Genomic DNA, 16,512 nt, shown 5'->3' with positions numbered 1-16,512 from the left:
TAATGTGGTGAAGTGTGAGGTCATGCACTTCATTACCAGGAATCAAAAGGCGGATTATTATCCAAATGGAGAGAGGGTCTGTAAGTGAGTGAAGTGCAAACGGATCTAGGTGTTGTAGTGTGTCTAAGGCGCTGGAGTCTCCAGTCTCCACGGAGGAGTGGGTTCGAATCCCACTGCTGCCATTGGGTGTATACCTGTTCCTTCTTTATCATGAGGATTTTCATTGCACGATTAAAAAATACATCGGGAAATGTTTAAGGCAGGCACAGTAGTGTAGCGGTTAGCATAACACTATTACAGCACCAGCAACCTGGGTTCAATTCTGCCACTGTCTGCAAGGAGTTTGTATGTTCTCCCCATGTCTGCATGGGTTTCCTCCCACGTTCCAAAGACGTACAGGATAGGAAGTTGTGGGCATGCTATTGGCGCCGGAAGCGTGGCGACACTTGCGGGCTGCCCCCCAGCACATTCTTCGCAAAAGATGCATTTCACTGTGTGTTTCGATGTACACGTGACTAATAAATAAATGAATAGATCTTGAATCACAAAAAGTTAGCAGGCAAATGGCATTTTGGCCTTTATTGCAAAGGGAGGGGTTGGAGTTTAAGAAAAGGGAGGTTTTCTTTCAGTTGTACAAGGTGTTGGTGAGGCCACACTTGTAATACTGTTCATAGTTTTGGTCCTTGGAGGCAGTCCAAAGGAGGGTCACCAGGCTAATTCCTGGGATGAGAGGGTTGTCCTGTCAAGAGAGGCTGGACAGTTGGGTCTGTATTCCTTCAGCTTGGAAGAACGAGGGGCGACCTTATTCACACATACAAGACCCTGAGGGGGTTTGAGAGGGGAGGTGCCGGGATGTTTTCACCAGTGGGAGAGTCACACACAAGGGGACAGAGTTACTGGTCAGTTAAACCTGAGGTGTGTAGAAATGTCCTCTCTCGGGGGGTGGAGGACGCCAGATCGTTGGTTATATTCGAGGGGGAGAGAGAACTGTTTGAAAGATGGAGGGGAACGGGCACGGAAGGGAGTTGGGGCCGGTGTAGATCAGCCGCGGTCAGAGTGAAGGGTGGGGCTGGCAGCCTACTGCTCTGCCAACGTTGGTGGCTGGGTGCAGGTGCCGGGGAGCGGGCTAACTGACGGGACATTCACCACAGGACTCACCGGCTCTCCTCCCGCCCTTTCTGCAGGGTGACAGCCGGCCGGCCGGCGGCGCGCAGACTCCACACCGGCTGGTCAGCTGACTTGCGAGCGTCCAATGGGATGGGACCAATGGCGGCGGGCGAGCTGCGGGCCGCGCTGAGTTCCCGGCGCGGTTTCTGACGGGGCCGTGGCCGGCAGCGAGCGCGCCACCCGGGCGGCCGCCGGTCTCGGGAGCGAGCGTCCCGGGGGAACGGTCGGTGATGAGCGCGGCCCCACGGTGAGTGAGGGGGTGGGGGCGGGGTCCTGGATCAGCTGACTCGGCGCGACCAATGAGCGGCGGGTAATGGCGGCGCTGCCCGGCTCGCGCTCGCTCGCTGCTGCCTCGGGCCCGGCCTCGCGCTGCTCGCCGTTACCCTGGTTACCCGGCCCGGCCCGGCCCGGCCCCGCCGCCCGCCCGCCCGCAGGTGAGTGCCGCACCCCGAGAGATCGGGAGGGGGGAGGCCGGCAGGTAGGCCGGGGGCAGTCGGCGCAGTAGCGCCGCCGATTACACCCCCCGTCCCGCCTGCACCCGCTCGTAAAGCACAGGCCTCAGGCCCGGGCCTAATGCTGGCGCCACACGCCCGGGCCCACAGCCTGACTCCACCACGCTGAGGGGAGTGCGGCCGAGGGTGTCGGGCCTCGGCGGCTCGGGGTGCAAAAGATGCCGACACTCGGTTTAGGTCCCTTGCACTCGGATCTGGGAACGAGCGCAGGCCCAGAACCCTATCATCGGCCTGCAGGGTCTGGCACTGCCGAGGGCTGGGTCCCTCAGCTCGGGGGGAGGGGAGTCCAGGGCAGCTCACTCCTGGACTGGTGCTGCTGGATTCCCGGGCTGGGGGTGTCTCAAATCCCATGTAGAAGCAGGCTCTCTCCACCTGGGGCTTCACTGAACTGCCCCCTGTAAATCCAGGCAGAGCTGCACGGACGTGCAGTGAATTCAAAGTTTGCAAGGTGTGAGATTGGCCCTTAATATAACATGTCCTGAGTTGGCATCAGCCTCTGCTTGGTCTGCCCATTCAAACAGAGTTAAATTATTCTCAGTGTTAGGGATGTTGGATTGGATGTAGAAGTATATGAGATCTCGAGGAACCCTTTTTGCATTTGGGAGAGGGGGAGGGTAGGAAGATCCTTGCAGAAAAATGAACAAGTAGAGCTCATTGAGAAATATCAAGCTTCAGGATCAATCCATCCTGAAGCTTCATGCTTCTCAACAAGTTCACAGATTTTACTTGCACTAATTATTCCACATGAACGGTAGATGTGAGTAGAATGAAAATGTTCCTTGAATATGATGGTTTTGTGAATATCTTAAATTTTTTTTGATTCTTATTATAACCAGAAAGACTGAAGGTGAAAAGCGTATTGAATTTAGCAATAATTAAGTAAAGCAGGGAGGTCTTTTGTTGTAATGGTCTAAATTCTTCACCCCAGACCTCAAGTAAATGTAGGCATGTTGGAGCATCTTCAGAATCTGGAAGTGAATGATCATGAGAATGTTGTCATGTAGTAAGTTAGGTTTATCTCTGACATACTTGGCAATAGTGATCATACTAAAACAATCCAAATGCTTAAAGTTTTCAGTAAGTAAATAGCTGAAACATTTGATGGACTTCTTTGTGTTTTCCCATACTGGTTTGAAACAGCTCTGTGGTCAGTTTGTTGTCACGTAGTTAATGGAGACATATAATTTGTACTGTACTAGCCATAAAACTAGCTAGTATCTGAGCAGATGAGTCTTGTCCAGTTTTCTGAGTAGATAAATGTACATCTTGATGTAATATTGCATTGTGGAAATCAGCTTGGTTGCAGATTCCATTTCCAGTCTGCACCAGATGTATTGATCTTATTCAGGGAAAGTTTGAGGTGTTGCAGTTGGCTGCTAAAGCTCCAAAGCAGGTGTACCCACATCTCATAATTGTCCACTGACTCCTGCTCCTTAAGGAGAGAATGTGGTTCCTCTGTAACATAAAGCATTCATGTGGTCTGTCAGCTAGTTTGAAAAATAGCAGTTGGTCTGGATACCAGACAGTGACTTGGAGTTCTGAGAAGTGTGAAGACACTGGGGAAGAGAGAAGGAAAGTTAGGGTGGGCGAACTCCACTGTGCAGAAACAACCTTCACCCAAAGGTGACAAATTAATTCAGTTGTCATGATAAAGATCTTAAAACGTGCACCGACAACGATTCTGTTGAAAATCAACAATGGAGTCTGCATCTGTCTTCAGTTGTATGCTCTGATCACAAACTTGACCCATGACTTAATCCATTCCACATTTATTTACTGTTTGTTTTTAAAATTGCCTTTGCTTTCCCCACTGCCTCACTTCTGCTTATGTTCAAGGTTTTTAATTGCCATGCTCAAGATTTTATTGTCTGTCTCTTCTTGCCTCTGAGGAGGTACTGCTTGAGCTACTGCCCTGAAATGCTGCAGTTCTGATGAAGGTATTCCCACAGTGCTGTTTAGGAAGGGAGCTCCAGTATTTACACTCAGTGCTGAAGAAAGAATGGCAATATGTATTGAAGTCAGGATGGTGTGATACTTAGAGGGAAACCTGCAGGTGATGGTGTTCCCCAGCATCTGAGGTCTTTGTCCTTCTTGGTGGTAAAAGCCATGGGTTTGGGAGTTGCTGTTGAAATACCCTAGGCAAATCATTGCAGTTCCTTTTGTGAATGCTGCACACTGCACTGGTAGCAGAGGTAATTAAGGTTTATGGTGGTGAATGGAGTAACAATCAGGTGGGCTGAAAAACATGATGATGCTGGAGGTGGGCTGCTTTGCCCTGAATGATGTTGGGCTACTTGAGTGTTTTTGGAGCTGGTCTCATCCAGGTACATGGAGAGTATTCCATCACATACCTGTTTGTGTCTCAGTGAATGAAAAGCTGTGCAGTGTCAGTAGGTAAGTCATGTACTGATGGATGCCCAGCCTCTGATTTCCTCTTGCAGCTTTTTCACTTTATTTATTTGTTAGTCACATGTATCGAAACACATAGTGCAATCCATCTTTTTGCATTACTGGGAATGTGCTGGGGGCAGCCCGCAAGTGTTGCCACTCTTCCAGCGCCAACATAGCATGCCCACAGTTCCTAACCTGTACGTCTTTGGAATGTGGGAGGAAACCGGAGTACCCAGAGGAAATCCACGCAGACATGGGGAGAACGTACAAACTCCTTACAAGGCGCTGTAATAGCCTTACACTAACCACTACACTACCAAGCCACTTATCTATCACCCTAAGCCTTCATTCCTTCCATTGGTGCACAGAGGATGCAGAGTGCATCTCCAAATTGTACTGAAGTTATTTTCTCAGACTGCTGTCCCAAACTCAGGAAGGATAGGACAGCAGACATATGAGAACACAACCATCTGCAGAGTCCCCTCCAAGTTGCAATCCAATCTGACTTAAAAATATATTGCTATGCACTGTTTCAAGAAGGCAGCTCACCATCACCTCATCAGATCCCATCCCATCTCTCCCATCAGATCAGATCTTGTAGCTTATTAAATATTACCAAGTGCAGGAATGGAGATTGAAGGACCAGATTGGTTGTGGAATAATTTTTCTGAGCAAATGGAAAGAAGAGTAGAGCTTGTCACTGGAGCCCAGCTGTCCAACCCAAGCCCATCAGGACCCAAATACATGTGCCAGGTTCAGATCAGCGATCAAATAAAAATTAAAACCCCTGAGCTTGGATCAGATAGGGCTGGGCCAGGCCTTCATAAATGCGCAAAGGTTCAGCACTCTGGCATGCTAGGGCTGATCACCTGCAAATAGCCAGAAGAGTGCAGGTAGCAAATGAAATTGTTCTTGTTTTGCTCTGTATAGCTTCACTGCAGAATCTGGTTACTAGGCCTGATTCCATTTGGGTCGGGTAGCAAATTTATTTCAAGTCCTCTAGCTTGGTTTGACAGATGGGCCTGGGTCAGTTTTTGCCAAGCAAATCTTTATTTGGCAGTAAATCTATTTGACAGAATATTGCAGTGCAATTATGGCATAGACAGAGGCCATTCAGCATGGAGTCTTAACCTATATGGCAGTGATAAAATTCTTTTCATTTAAGCATGATATGGTATAGCCAGATTGTCAAAACTATTAAAATTTGCTTTTAGAAGTCTAATCCTGTGAATAATTGATCCATACAGACTGTAAGAACAGAAGAAAATAGGAGCAGGAGTAGGCCACTCAACCCCGCAAGGGTGACCCACGATTCAATATGATCATAGCTGATCTGCCCCAGGCATTAAAGAGGCATTTGGATACTTAAATGGGAAAAGTGTAGAAAGATTTGGTCCTAATTCAGGCAAATCAGATTAGTGTAATTGGGCAAAAAGGTTGGCATGGATGTGATGGGCCTGCTTCTGTGCCATGCAACTGACTCTGTGAACTCACATCACGTTGCACCAGAACATTAGTAGTCTCATGAATAGTCAGTATGGAGTTCAAAAGAGAAAATCTTGCTTTACCATTCTTACTGATTTATTTTTGGAAAAGTAACAGTCAATAATGTTGTTCAAGATGTAATTTTTCTTAATTTTCAAGACTTGTGTTAAGGTAGTCATAGGTATCTGTTTGACAAGATGTAGTGAATCGTGTGCCACAGAGATCAGAACTGTGGCCTCAACTTTTTACAATTGATATAAATATGGATGAAAGTACTGAAGGTATGGTTGCTAAATTTTCTGGTTACAGAAAGACTGGGATGTTGGTTGTGAAGAGAACACAAGGTTTATAAAGGGATACAGATTGAGTGAGTGGACGGAGATCTGGCAAGCAGAATATAATATAGGAAAAATGTTTTAAAAATCACCTAAGTGGTGAGAGATTGCAGTGATCTGAGATGCAGAGGATCTGGGTATCCCCATGTTTTGCAAAAAGCTAGTTTTCAACTGCAGCAAGTAATTAGTAAAGCTAAAATGTTATTATTCAATGCTTGGAGAATAAGTTTCCAAAGTATGGAGTTTATGGAGCTTCAGTTAAAGAGGGCATTGGTGAGATCTCATCTGGAATGTTGTGTATAGGATTGTCTCCTTATTTAAGTAAGTTACGTAAATGATTTGGAAGCAGTTCAGAGAAGATTTACCAGACATACCATACCATGAGTGGGATGTCTTACGAGGATAAATTGTGCAGATTAAGGTTATGTCCTCTGAAGTTTACAAGAGTGAAAGGGGACTGAATGAAAACACAAAAGAAATGGCTGGATTTGTTGTGGTGTGTAGAGAGAGGATGTTTCTACTTGAGAAATCTAGATCTAGGATCACAGTTTAAAAAGGGGTCACCTATTTAAAATGGCGATGAATTGAATTTTATTCATAAGTCTTTTCCTCAGAGGGTGGTGGAAATAGTCTTGGAATATTTTAAAGGCAGAGGTAAATGGAATCTTGATAAGAGTGAAAACCTTCATCTATGAAAGATGGGTATCTTGGGCATGGGAAAATTTAACAGGGAATTCAGAAGAAACTTCTTTACTCAAAGAGTAGTGAGATGTGGATTGGCTTCCAGAGGGAATAGTCGATGCAGATAGTATCGATGAGTTTAAGGGAAGACGAGATGAGCATATGAGCGAAAAAGAAAATGAGCGTTCTGCTAATAGATTCAGATGAGGAAGGATGGGCAAAGGCTCAAATGGAACTAAAATGCTGCATGGATAGGATTAACTATGGTCTGTTTCTGTGCCTTTATGTAATATTCATTATTGTAGAATTGTTATGGCACAGGAGGAGACCGTTCATCCCATCAAGACAATGGTGACTTCATGACAATCAATACAATCAGTCCCATTCTAGTATTCTTCTCACAGTTCTGCAAATTATTCCCAAGTGTCTCTTCAATTCCCTTTTAAGGCACTGATTCATTCTGTTTCCACCATCTGTGCAAGCAGTGAATTCCAGATACCAGCTCCTGAGCTTTTACTTGCATCTCTCATATTCCTTGCCCAGAATTTTAAGTGTCTAAAGTCAAGTTTATTGTTACATGCACAAGTACATGTGTGCACAGGTGCAGTGAAAAACTTACTTGCAGCAGCATCACAGGCACATAGCATCAGATAAGCAGCATTCACAGGAAAAACCTAAATTAATCATAAATTATACACTATTTTTACAAGAAAGAACGCAATTAGAACAAAAAAAAAACCAAGTCCATTTTAGTACAAAGTGATCAAAGTGGTCATTCTGTTGCTAAACTGTACTGATTAGGGTTTTGCTGGTTGGTTCAAGAAGTGAATGATTGAAGGGAAGTAGCTGTTTTTGAATCTGGTGGTGTGGGACTTCAGGCTTCTGTACCTCCTGCCCGGTGGTAGCTGCGAAAAGATGGCCTTGGTCCTTGCATGTTTATCAAATTTCTCAATCTCCTTTACCTTCAAGAACAACTCTAGCTTCATCCTATAGCTGAAGTCATTCACCCTAGAAACTGTTCTAGTAATCTGTTCTATACTCTCTAGGAGCAACTAGAATTGGATGCACTACTCCATTTGTGGCCTAAGCAATACTCTGTACATAGTCATAGTTATTTTGAATCATAGGATCCCAACTGGCATTACCATTTGCTGATCTAGTTAGTCCTTGAGGAACAACTGTTTCACAATTTTTACCAGACAGAGTTAAGTATGAAAACAAAAGCATAATGATGTATTTGATGGAAATCCAAAATAAAAGCTGACATTGCTGAATGTGCTTAGCTTGTCAGGCAGCATCTGGGAGAAATAGAGTTAATGTTGTTCTGAGTTTAATAAAATTGTCAGTGGCTTGAACAGTTAATTCTGTTTCTCTTTATATTCTGTAATCTACTTCATATTCTGATCAATTGCTAGTTTGCAATCCATTCTTTTGTTCTTTGTGCTCCTCCCCACTTTCTCTATCAGTAACACCTTGTCCAAGTTTAATGGAAGTTCATTGACCTGAAATGTTGACTGTTTGCACAGGTTCTGTCTGACTTTTTATTGCAGATTTTCGACATCTTCAGTATTTTGCTTTGGACTTTTGATAACCTATGGTGCAACTTGACTTTCTGATCTTTGTCACAAACCTACTGTTACCTTATTGAACTTAAAACTAAAATCTAAATGCTTAATGTCTAGTTTACTCTTTTTGTCATATAAAATAAGGGAGCAAATTAAAAGAAACTACAAGAAAGACAAAGGCAGGTTTAGAATGGCTGTATGATGAATAAGGTGGTGAACTGCGGGTACAAGTAGCCCTTTAGGAAAATGATGTAGTAGCAATAATTGAGATATGGCTTAATAAAGGCCACTTAATAGTTTGGGATGCTAGATGTTTGGAAAAGAAAGGTAAGGAGAAAATATATGGTTAGTAATTATGTTGAGAACCAGGCTGCAAGCAGGTGAAAAGGAACATTAGTTTAACAAAGAGGGAATATGAGAATAGTCTGGCAGTTAACGTATAAATCTAGTCTCCCACAGGATCTCAGGTGACTGGTAGAATCTGGGGGAGCTGATTATAATATAGGGAGAATAGTTTATACAGAAAACTAGTGGGGGGAGGGGATTGTTCTGTAGGCCAGCATTGACTTGATGCTAAATGGCCTACTTCTTTAGAGAGGGTGCAAAGGAGATTTACCAGGATGCTCCCTGGATTAGAGAGCAGGTCTATATGAGGATAGATTGAGTGAGCTAGGGCTTTTCTCTTTGGAGAGGAGGAGGATGAGAGGTGACTTGATAGAGGTGTACAAGATAATAAAAGGTATAGATCGAGTGAACAGAGATTTTTTTCCCAGGGTGACAATGGCTAACATGAGGGGGCATAATTTTAAGGTGATTGGAGGAAGATATAAAGGGGATGTCAGGGGTAAGTTTTTTTTTACAGAGTGGTGGGTGCGTGGAATGCACTGCCGGCAGAGGTTGTGGGAGCAGATACATTAGGGACATTTAAGGGACTCTTAGATAGGCACATGAATGATAGAGAAATGGGGGGCTATGTGGGAGGGAAGGGTTAGATAGATCTTAGAGCAGGATAAAATGTCGGCACAACACTGTGGGCTGAAGGGCCTGTACTGTGCTGTTATGTACTATGTATGTACTAAATTTGTGTTGAGAAACATTTATATTTTCGGTTTTGCAGTGCTTTTGTTTCCAAAGTTGGTAAATTCATAAATGAGTGGAAACAATTCTGTGAATAAATGGCCAGTGTATGTTCAGAAATCTGAGGGATTAGGAAGCCATTCACTGAAATCCAAATAAGATAATTTTAAAAATTCATTTGGGATGTGGGCATTGTGTTAACATATTCGAGCTATTAGGTAGCATGTGGTAAAGATGATCCCGTGATATTGATAGAGTTGCAAGAACCTTTGATGCAGTATATCAGTTACTTGAAACATTACATGTTGGACCTTGGTTCCTAAAATTTTCTTATGAGGTATCTATTGTAGATCGATGGAGATCGATAATTATTATTTACTCAGAGCATCCATTATCATTGTATGACTGACTTTCACTCCAACTTTGTGGTGTCTGAGGTGGATGATGAGACCAATGTGGGATTCATAGACTTGGGCAGAAGGTGGCTGGGCAGTTTGGAGGTTGGAATTAACCTTGGGCTTTTGTGTGCTCCCTGTGAAGGATTTGAGATTCTTAATGCCACCCTGAACACTCTTTCTCCACTTTGAGTGGTCATGGTCCAGGTATTCGCAAGACTAATGTAAGTTTAGTCAAAAAAGAAAATGGAAGCATATGTAAGGTTTAGGAAGCTGAGGTCAGCCAAGGCCCTTGAGGAATATAAAGGAAGCAGGAAGGAATTTAAATGGGGTGCCAGAAGACTGGAGAATAGCCAATGTTAATCCTAGGTTTAAGAATGCTGACAATAAAACAGGGATGAACCAGGAAATTGTATGTTGGTTAGCTGTGCATCAGTGATAGGGAAATTATTGGAGATGACTCCTGGGGAAAGGACCTACTCACATCTAGAAAAGCATAGAGTTATTAGGGATAGTCAGCATGGCTTTGTGCGGGGGATTTCATGCCTTACAAATTTGAGTGAGTTTTCTGAGGAAGTGATGAAGGTGATTGACAAGGGTAGGGTGGCGGATGTTGTCTGTGTGAACTTCAGTAAAACATTTGACGAGGTCTGTCATGGTAGGCTGGTCCAGAAGGTAAGTGACATGGGAACCAATAGTGAGTTGGTAAGCTGGATACAAAATTATGAGATTTACAAGAATGTTGCCAGAATTCAAGAGCCTAAGTTATAGGGAGAATTTGGGCAGGCAAAGTCTTTATTCGTTGGAGTGTAGGAGTTAACCTTGAAGCATAGTGGTGGCCTTGTAGAGGTTTATAAGATCATGAGGGGCACAAATAGGCTGAATGCACACAGTCTTTTTCCCAAGGAAGGGGAACCAAAAACCATAGGGGATAGGTTTAAGGTGAGAGGGGAAAGGTTTAAAAGGGACCTGAAGCGCAACTTCTTCACACAGAGGGTGGCGTGTATATGGAACAAGCAACCAGGGGAAGTGGTTAATGCAGGTATAATCAACTTCTAAAAGACGTTTAGACTTAAACATACATAGGAAAGCTTTAGAGAGATGTGGGGAAATGGGACTAGCTTACGTGGACATCTGGGTTGGCATGGGCGATTTGGACTGAAGGACCTGTTTCTGTGCTGTATGACACCAAAATTGGCTTGGTCATAGAATACAGAGGGTGGTGGTGGAAGGCTGTTTCTCTGACTGGAGGCCCATGACTACTGGTGTCTGCAAGGATGAGTGCTGGGATCTATGTTTGTGATTAAGTATATATGATCTTCATGAAAGTATACAGTGGCAATCAAAAGTTTGGGCACCCCTGGTCAAAATTTCTGTTACTGTGAATAGCTAAGCGAGTAAAAGATGACCTGATTTCCAAAAGGCATAAAGTTAAAGATGACACATTTCTTTAATATTTTAAGCAAGATTACTTTTTTATTTCCATCTTTTACAGTTTCAAAATAAAAAAGGAAAAGAGCCCGAAGCAAAAGTTTGGGCACCCTGCATGGTCAGTACTTAGTAACACCCTCTTTGGCAAGTATCACAGCTTGTAAGCGCTTTCTGCGGCCAGCTAAAAGTCTTTCAATTCCTGTTTGGGGGATTTTTGCCCATTCTTCCTTGCAAAAAGGCTTTTAGTTCTGTGAGATTCTTGGGCTGTCTTGCATGCACTGCTACTTGAGGTCTATCCACAGATTTTCGATGATGTTTAGGTCAGGGGACTGTGAGGGCCATGGCAAAATTTTCAGCCTATGCCTCTTAAGGTAGTCCATTGTGGATTTTAGGTGTGTTTAGGATCGTTATCCTGTTGTAGAAGCAATCCTCTTTTCATCTTGGGCTTTTTTTTAAACAGACGGTGTGATGTTTGCTTCCAGAATTTGCAGGTACTTAATTGAATTCATTCTTCCCTCTACCAGTGAAATGTTCCTCGTGCCACTGGCTGCAACACAAGCCCAAAGTATGATCGATCCACCCCTGTGCTTAACAGTTGGAGAGGTGTCCTTTTCACACAATTCTGCACCCTTTTTTCTCCAAACATACCTTTGCTCATTGTGGCCAAAAAGTTCTATTTTAACTTCATCAGTCCACAGGACTTGTTTCCAAAATGCATCAGGCTTGTTTAGATGTTCCTTTTCAAATTTCTGATGCTGAATTTTGTGGTGAGGACACAGGAAAGTTTGAGAAAAAAGGTGCAGAATTTCATGAAAAGAACACCTCTCCAACTGTTAAGCATGGGGGTGGATACGATCATGCTTTGGGCTTGTGGTTGCAGGCAGTGGCACGGGGAACATTTCACTGATAGAGGGAAGAATGAATTCAATTAAATACCTGCAAATTCTGGAAGCAAACATCACACCGTCTGTAAAACAAAAAGCTGAAGATGAAAAGAGGACCACTTCTACAACAGGATAATGATCCTAAATGCACCTCAAAATCCTCAATGGCCTACCTCAAGAGGCACAAGCTGAAAGTTTTGCCATGGCCCTCACAGTCCCCTGACCTAAACATCATCGAAGGTCTGTGGATAGACCTCAAAAGAGCAGTGCATGCAAGACAGCCCAAGAATCTCACAGAGCTAGAAGCCTTTTGCAAGGAAGAATGGGCGAAAAATCCCCCAAACAGAATTGAAAGACTCTTAGCTGGCTACAGAAAGTGTTTACAAGCTGTGATACTTGCCAAAGAGGGTGGTTACAAGTATTGACCATGCAGGGTGCCCAAACTTTTGCTTCGGGCTCGTTTCCTTTTTTGTTATTTTGAAACTGTAGAAGGTGGAAATAAAAAAGTAATCTTACTAAAAATATTAAAGAAATGTCATCTTTAACATTATGCCTTTTGGAAATCAGGTCATCTTTTAACTCAGCTATTCACAGTAACAGAAATTTTGACCAGGGGTGCCCAAACTTTTGCATGCCACTGTAGGTGGTTTGATTAGTAAGGTAACACAAAAAGTGGTGGATGGTGAGGAAGGTTGTCAAATATAGCGTGTATGTATCAATTGGAAATTTGGGCGGAGAAATGGAAGATGCAGTTGAACCAAACAGTTGAGATAATTAACTTTGGGAGATCAAATGCAAGAGGCAAGTATACAGTAAATGGCAGGACGCTTCTGACCATTGATCTACTGAGGGATCTTTGGGTGCAAGTCCATATCTCCCTGAAAGTGGCAACACATATGGATAGGGTAGTGAAGAAGGCATATGGAAATTGGCCCTTTGGCTCAACTTGTCCATGCTGGCCAAGCTGCCTACCTGAGCTAGTCCCATTTGCCTGTGTTTGGCCCATATCCCAAGAAACCTTTCCCATCTGGGGCGGCACGGTAGCGTAGCGGTTAGCACGACGCTATTACAGCGCCAGCGATCGGGTTCAATTCCCGTCGCTGTCTGTAAGGAGTTTGTACGTTCTCCCGTCTCTGGGTGCTCCGGTTTCCTCCCATATTGGAAAGACGGACGGTAGGTTAATTTGGGTTTAAAATGGCGGAGTGGACTTGTTGGGCTGGAAGAGCCTGTTACCACACTGTAAATAAAATTTAAAAAAAATATGAAGAAAATCCATTGTCCCTGTCCAAATGTCTTTCAAACATTGCAATTGTACCCACATCTACCACTTCCTCTGGTAGCTCACTTATTCACCTTTATGTACTTTACATAGAACACTACAGCACAGTACAGGCCCTTCGGTCCACGATGTTGTGCCAACATTTTATCCTGTTCTAAGATCTATCTAACCCTTCCCTCCCACATAGCCTCCCATTTCTCTATCATTCATGTGTCCATCTAAGGGTCTCTTAAATGTCCCTAATGTATCTGCCCCCACAACCTCTTCAGGCAGTGCGTTCCACACACCCACCACTCTCTGTAATAAACAAAAACTTACCCCTGACATCCCCACTATACCTTTCTCCAGTTACCTTAAAATTATGTCCCCTTCTGTTAGCCATTTTCACCCTGGGAAAAAGTCTCTGACTGTCCACTCGATCTATGCCTCTTATCATCTTGTACACCTCTATCAAGTCACCTCTCATCCTCCTCTCCAAGGAGAAAAGCCGTAACTTGCTCAACCTATCTTCATAAAACATGCTCTCCAATCCAGGCACCATCCTGGTAAATCTCCTCTGCACCCTCTCTAAAGCTTCCACATTCTTCCAATAATGAGGTGACCAGAACTGAACACAATACTCCAAGTGTAGTCTAACCAGAGTTCTATAGAGCTGCAACATCACCTCGCGGCTCTTGAACTCAATACCTGGACTAGTGAAGGCCAACACTCCATACGCCTTCTTAACAACCCTATCAACCTGCAAGGCAACCTTTGAGAGATCTATGGGACGTGGACCCCAAGATCCCTCTGTTCCTCACACTGCTAAGAGTCCTGCCATTAACCTTGTACTTTGCCTTCCAATTGGATCTCCCAAAATGTATTACTTCACACTTATCCGGGTTGAACTCCATTTGCCACTTCTCAGCCCAGCTCTGCATTTCTATCAATATCCTGTTGTTAATCTATAGCAACCTTCTACACTATCCACAGCACCACCAACCTTTTGTATCATTGGCATACTTACTAACCCACCCTTCCACCTCCTCATCCAAGTCATTTATAAAAATCACAAAGAGCAGGGGTCCCAAAACAGATCCCTGCGGAACACCACTGGTCACCGACCTCCAGGCAGAATATGCTTCATCTACAACCACCCTCTGTCTTCCATGGGCAAGCCAATTCTGAATCCACACAGCCAAGTTTCCCTGGATCCCATGCCTCCTGACTTACTGAATAAGCCTTCCATGAGGAACCTTGTCAAATGCTTTTCTAGTATCCATGTACACCATATTCGCTGCTCTACCTTCATCAATGTGCTTTGTCACATCCTCAAAGAATTCAATCAGGCTCATGAGCCATGACCTACCCCTCACAAAGCCATGTTGACTGTCCCTAATCAGCCCAAGCTTCTCTAAATGCCCATAAATCCTGTCTCTAAGAATCTTCTCCAGTAATTTGCCCATCACTGAAGTAAAACTCACTGGTCTGTAATTCCCAGGCTTATCCTACTCCCTTTCTTAAAGGAACAACATTTGCCACCCTTGAATCACGTGGCACTACTCCTTTGGCTATTGAGGACGCAAAGGTCACCACCAAAGTTGCAGCAATCTCTTCCATCACTTCCCATAATAACCTTGGATATATCCCATCCGGCCCCGGTGACTCATCTATCATAATGTTTTTCAATAGTTGCAGCACATCCTCTTTCCTCACGTCGACATGCCCTCGCGCATCAGCCTATCATATACCATCGTCACAAATGTCAAGGTCTCTCTCTCTCTCTCTCTGGTAAATACTGAAGCAAAGTATTCATTAAGGACCTCCCCTACCTCTTCTGACTCCAGGCACATGTTTCCTCTTTTATCCCCGATCGGTCCTACCCCCTCTCTAGTCATCCTCCTATTCTTCACATACGTGTAGAACGCCTTGGGGTTTTCCTGGATCCTTCTCACCAAGGCCTTCTCATGCTCCTTTCTAGCTCTCCCAAGTCCATTCTTAAGCACCCTCCTGGCTACCTTGTAACTCTTCAGAGCCCTGTCTGATCCATGCTTTCTGAGCCTCAGGTAAGCTGCTTTCTTCCTCTTGACAAGATATTCTACATCTCGTGTCAACCATGGTTCCTTCACTTTACCATCCCTTACCCTGCCTCAGTGGGACAAATCTATCCAGTGCCCCATACAAGTATTCATTAAATAAGCTCCACATTTCTGCTGTGCACTTCCCCAAGAACATCTGATCCCAATTTACGCTCCCAAGTTCCTGCCTAATAGCATCATAATTCCCCCTTCCCCAGTTAAATACTTTCACATATCATCTGCTCCTATCCCTCTCCACGGATATGGTAGAGGTCAAGGAGTTGTGGTCACTATTTCCAAAATGCTCTCCCACCAAGAGATCTGAAACCTGATCAGGCTCATTGCCTCGTACCAGGTCCAGTACAGCCTCTCCTCTAGTCGGCCTGTCCACATACTGTGTCAGGAATCTTTCCTGTACACACCTAACAAACTCTGTCCCATCTATCCCCTTTACACTAGGAGGTGCCAATCAATATTAGGGAAGTTGAAATCACCCATGACCACAACCCTGTTATTTTTGCACCTCTGCAAAATCGGCCACCAGATCTGATCCTCAGTGTCTCTGCTGCTATTGGGAGGGTCTGAAGAATTCTTCCAATAGAGTGATCACTCCCTTCCTGTTTCTGACTTCCACCCACACTGACTCAGTGGATGACTCCTCCAGGTCATCCTCCCTTTCTGCAGCTGTGACACTGTCCCTGATCAGCAAAGCGCTCCCCCACCTCTTTTACTTCTGTCCCTGTCCATTTTGAAACATTTAAGCCCTGGAATATCCAGCAGCCATTCCTGCCCTTGTGACAGCCAAGTCTCTGTAATGGCCACCAAGTCATAGTTCCATTTACTTACCCACGCTCTAAGTTCGTCACCCTTGTTCTTGATACTTCTCGCATTAAAGTAGACACACTTCAGCCCATCCAACTGACTGCAATTTTGCCCTTTCAACTGCGTATCCTTCCTCACAGTCTTTCTACACTCTGCGTCCACTTGTACACTAAATGAACCATGCTCTGACCTATCACTCTGGTTTCCATCCCCCTGCCAAACTTGTTTAAACCCACCCCAAACAATTCTAGCAAATCTTCCTGTAAGAATATTGGTCCCCCTCCAGTTCAGGTGTAACCCGTCCCTTTTGTACAGGTCATACCTTCCCCAGATGAGATCCCAATGATCAACAAATCTGAAACCCTGCCCCCTACATCAATTTCTCAGTCATGCATTCATCTGCCAAATCATCCTATTCTTACCCTCACTGG

General features: G+C 44.3%; 1 protein-coding gene across 1 annotated transcript in view; it reads left to right on the top strand.

Annotated features, from left to right (window-relative positions):
- The first annotated feature begins 1,246 nt into the window (after positions 1-1,246).
- zc3h18 (zinc finger CCCH-type containing 18) overlaps positions 1,247-16,512 on the top strand; it is a 185,936-nt gene continuing 170,670 nt past the window's right edge. Inside the window, 1 exon segment of the mRNA XM_052028145.1 lies at positions 1,247-1,414. The gene's annotated coding sequence lies outside the window, so the exon portion shown is untranslated.

The sequence above is a fragment of the Pristis pectinata genome, chromosome 13, assembly GCF_009764475.1.
Source record: "Pristis pectinata isolate sPriPec2 chromosome 13, sPriPec2.1.pri, whole genome shotgun sequence".
In the NCBI taxonomy this organism is placed as follows: domain Eukaryota; kingdom Metazoa; phylum Chordata; class Chondrichthyes; order Rhinopristiformes; family Pristidae; genus Pristis; species Pristis pectinata.
This window is presented reverse-complemented; position numbering and strand designations above follow the sequence as displayed.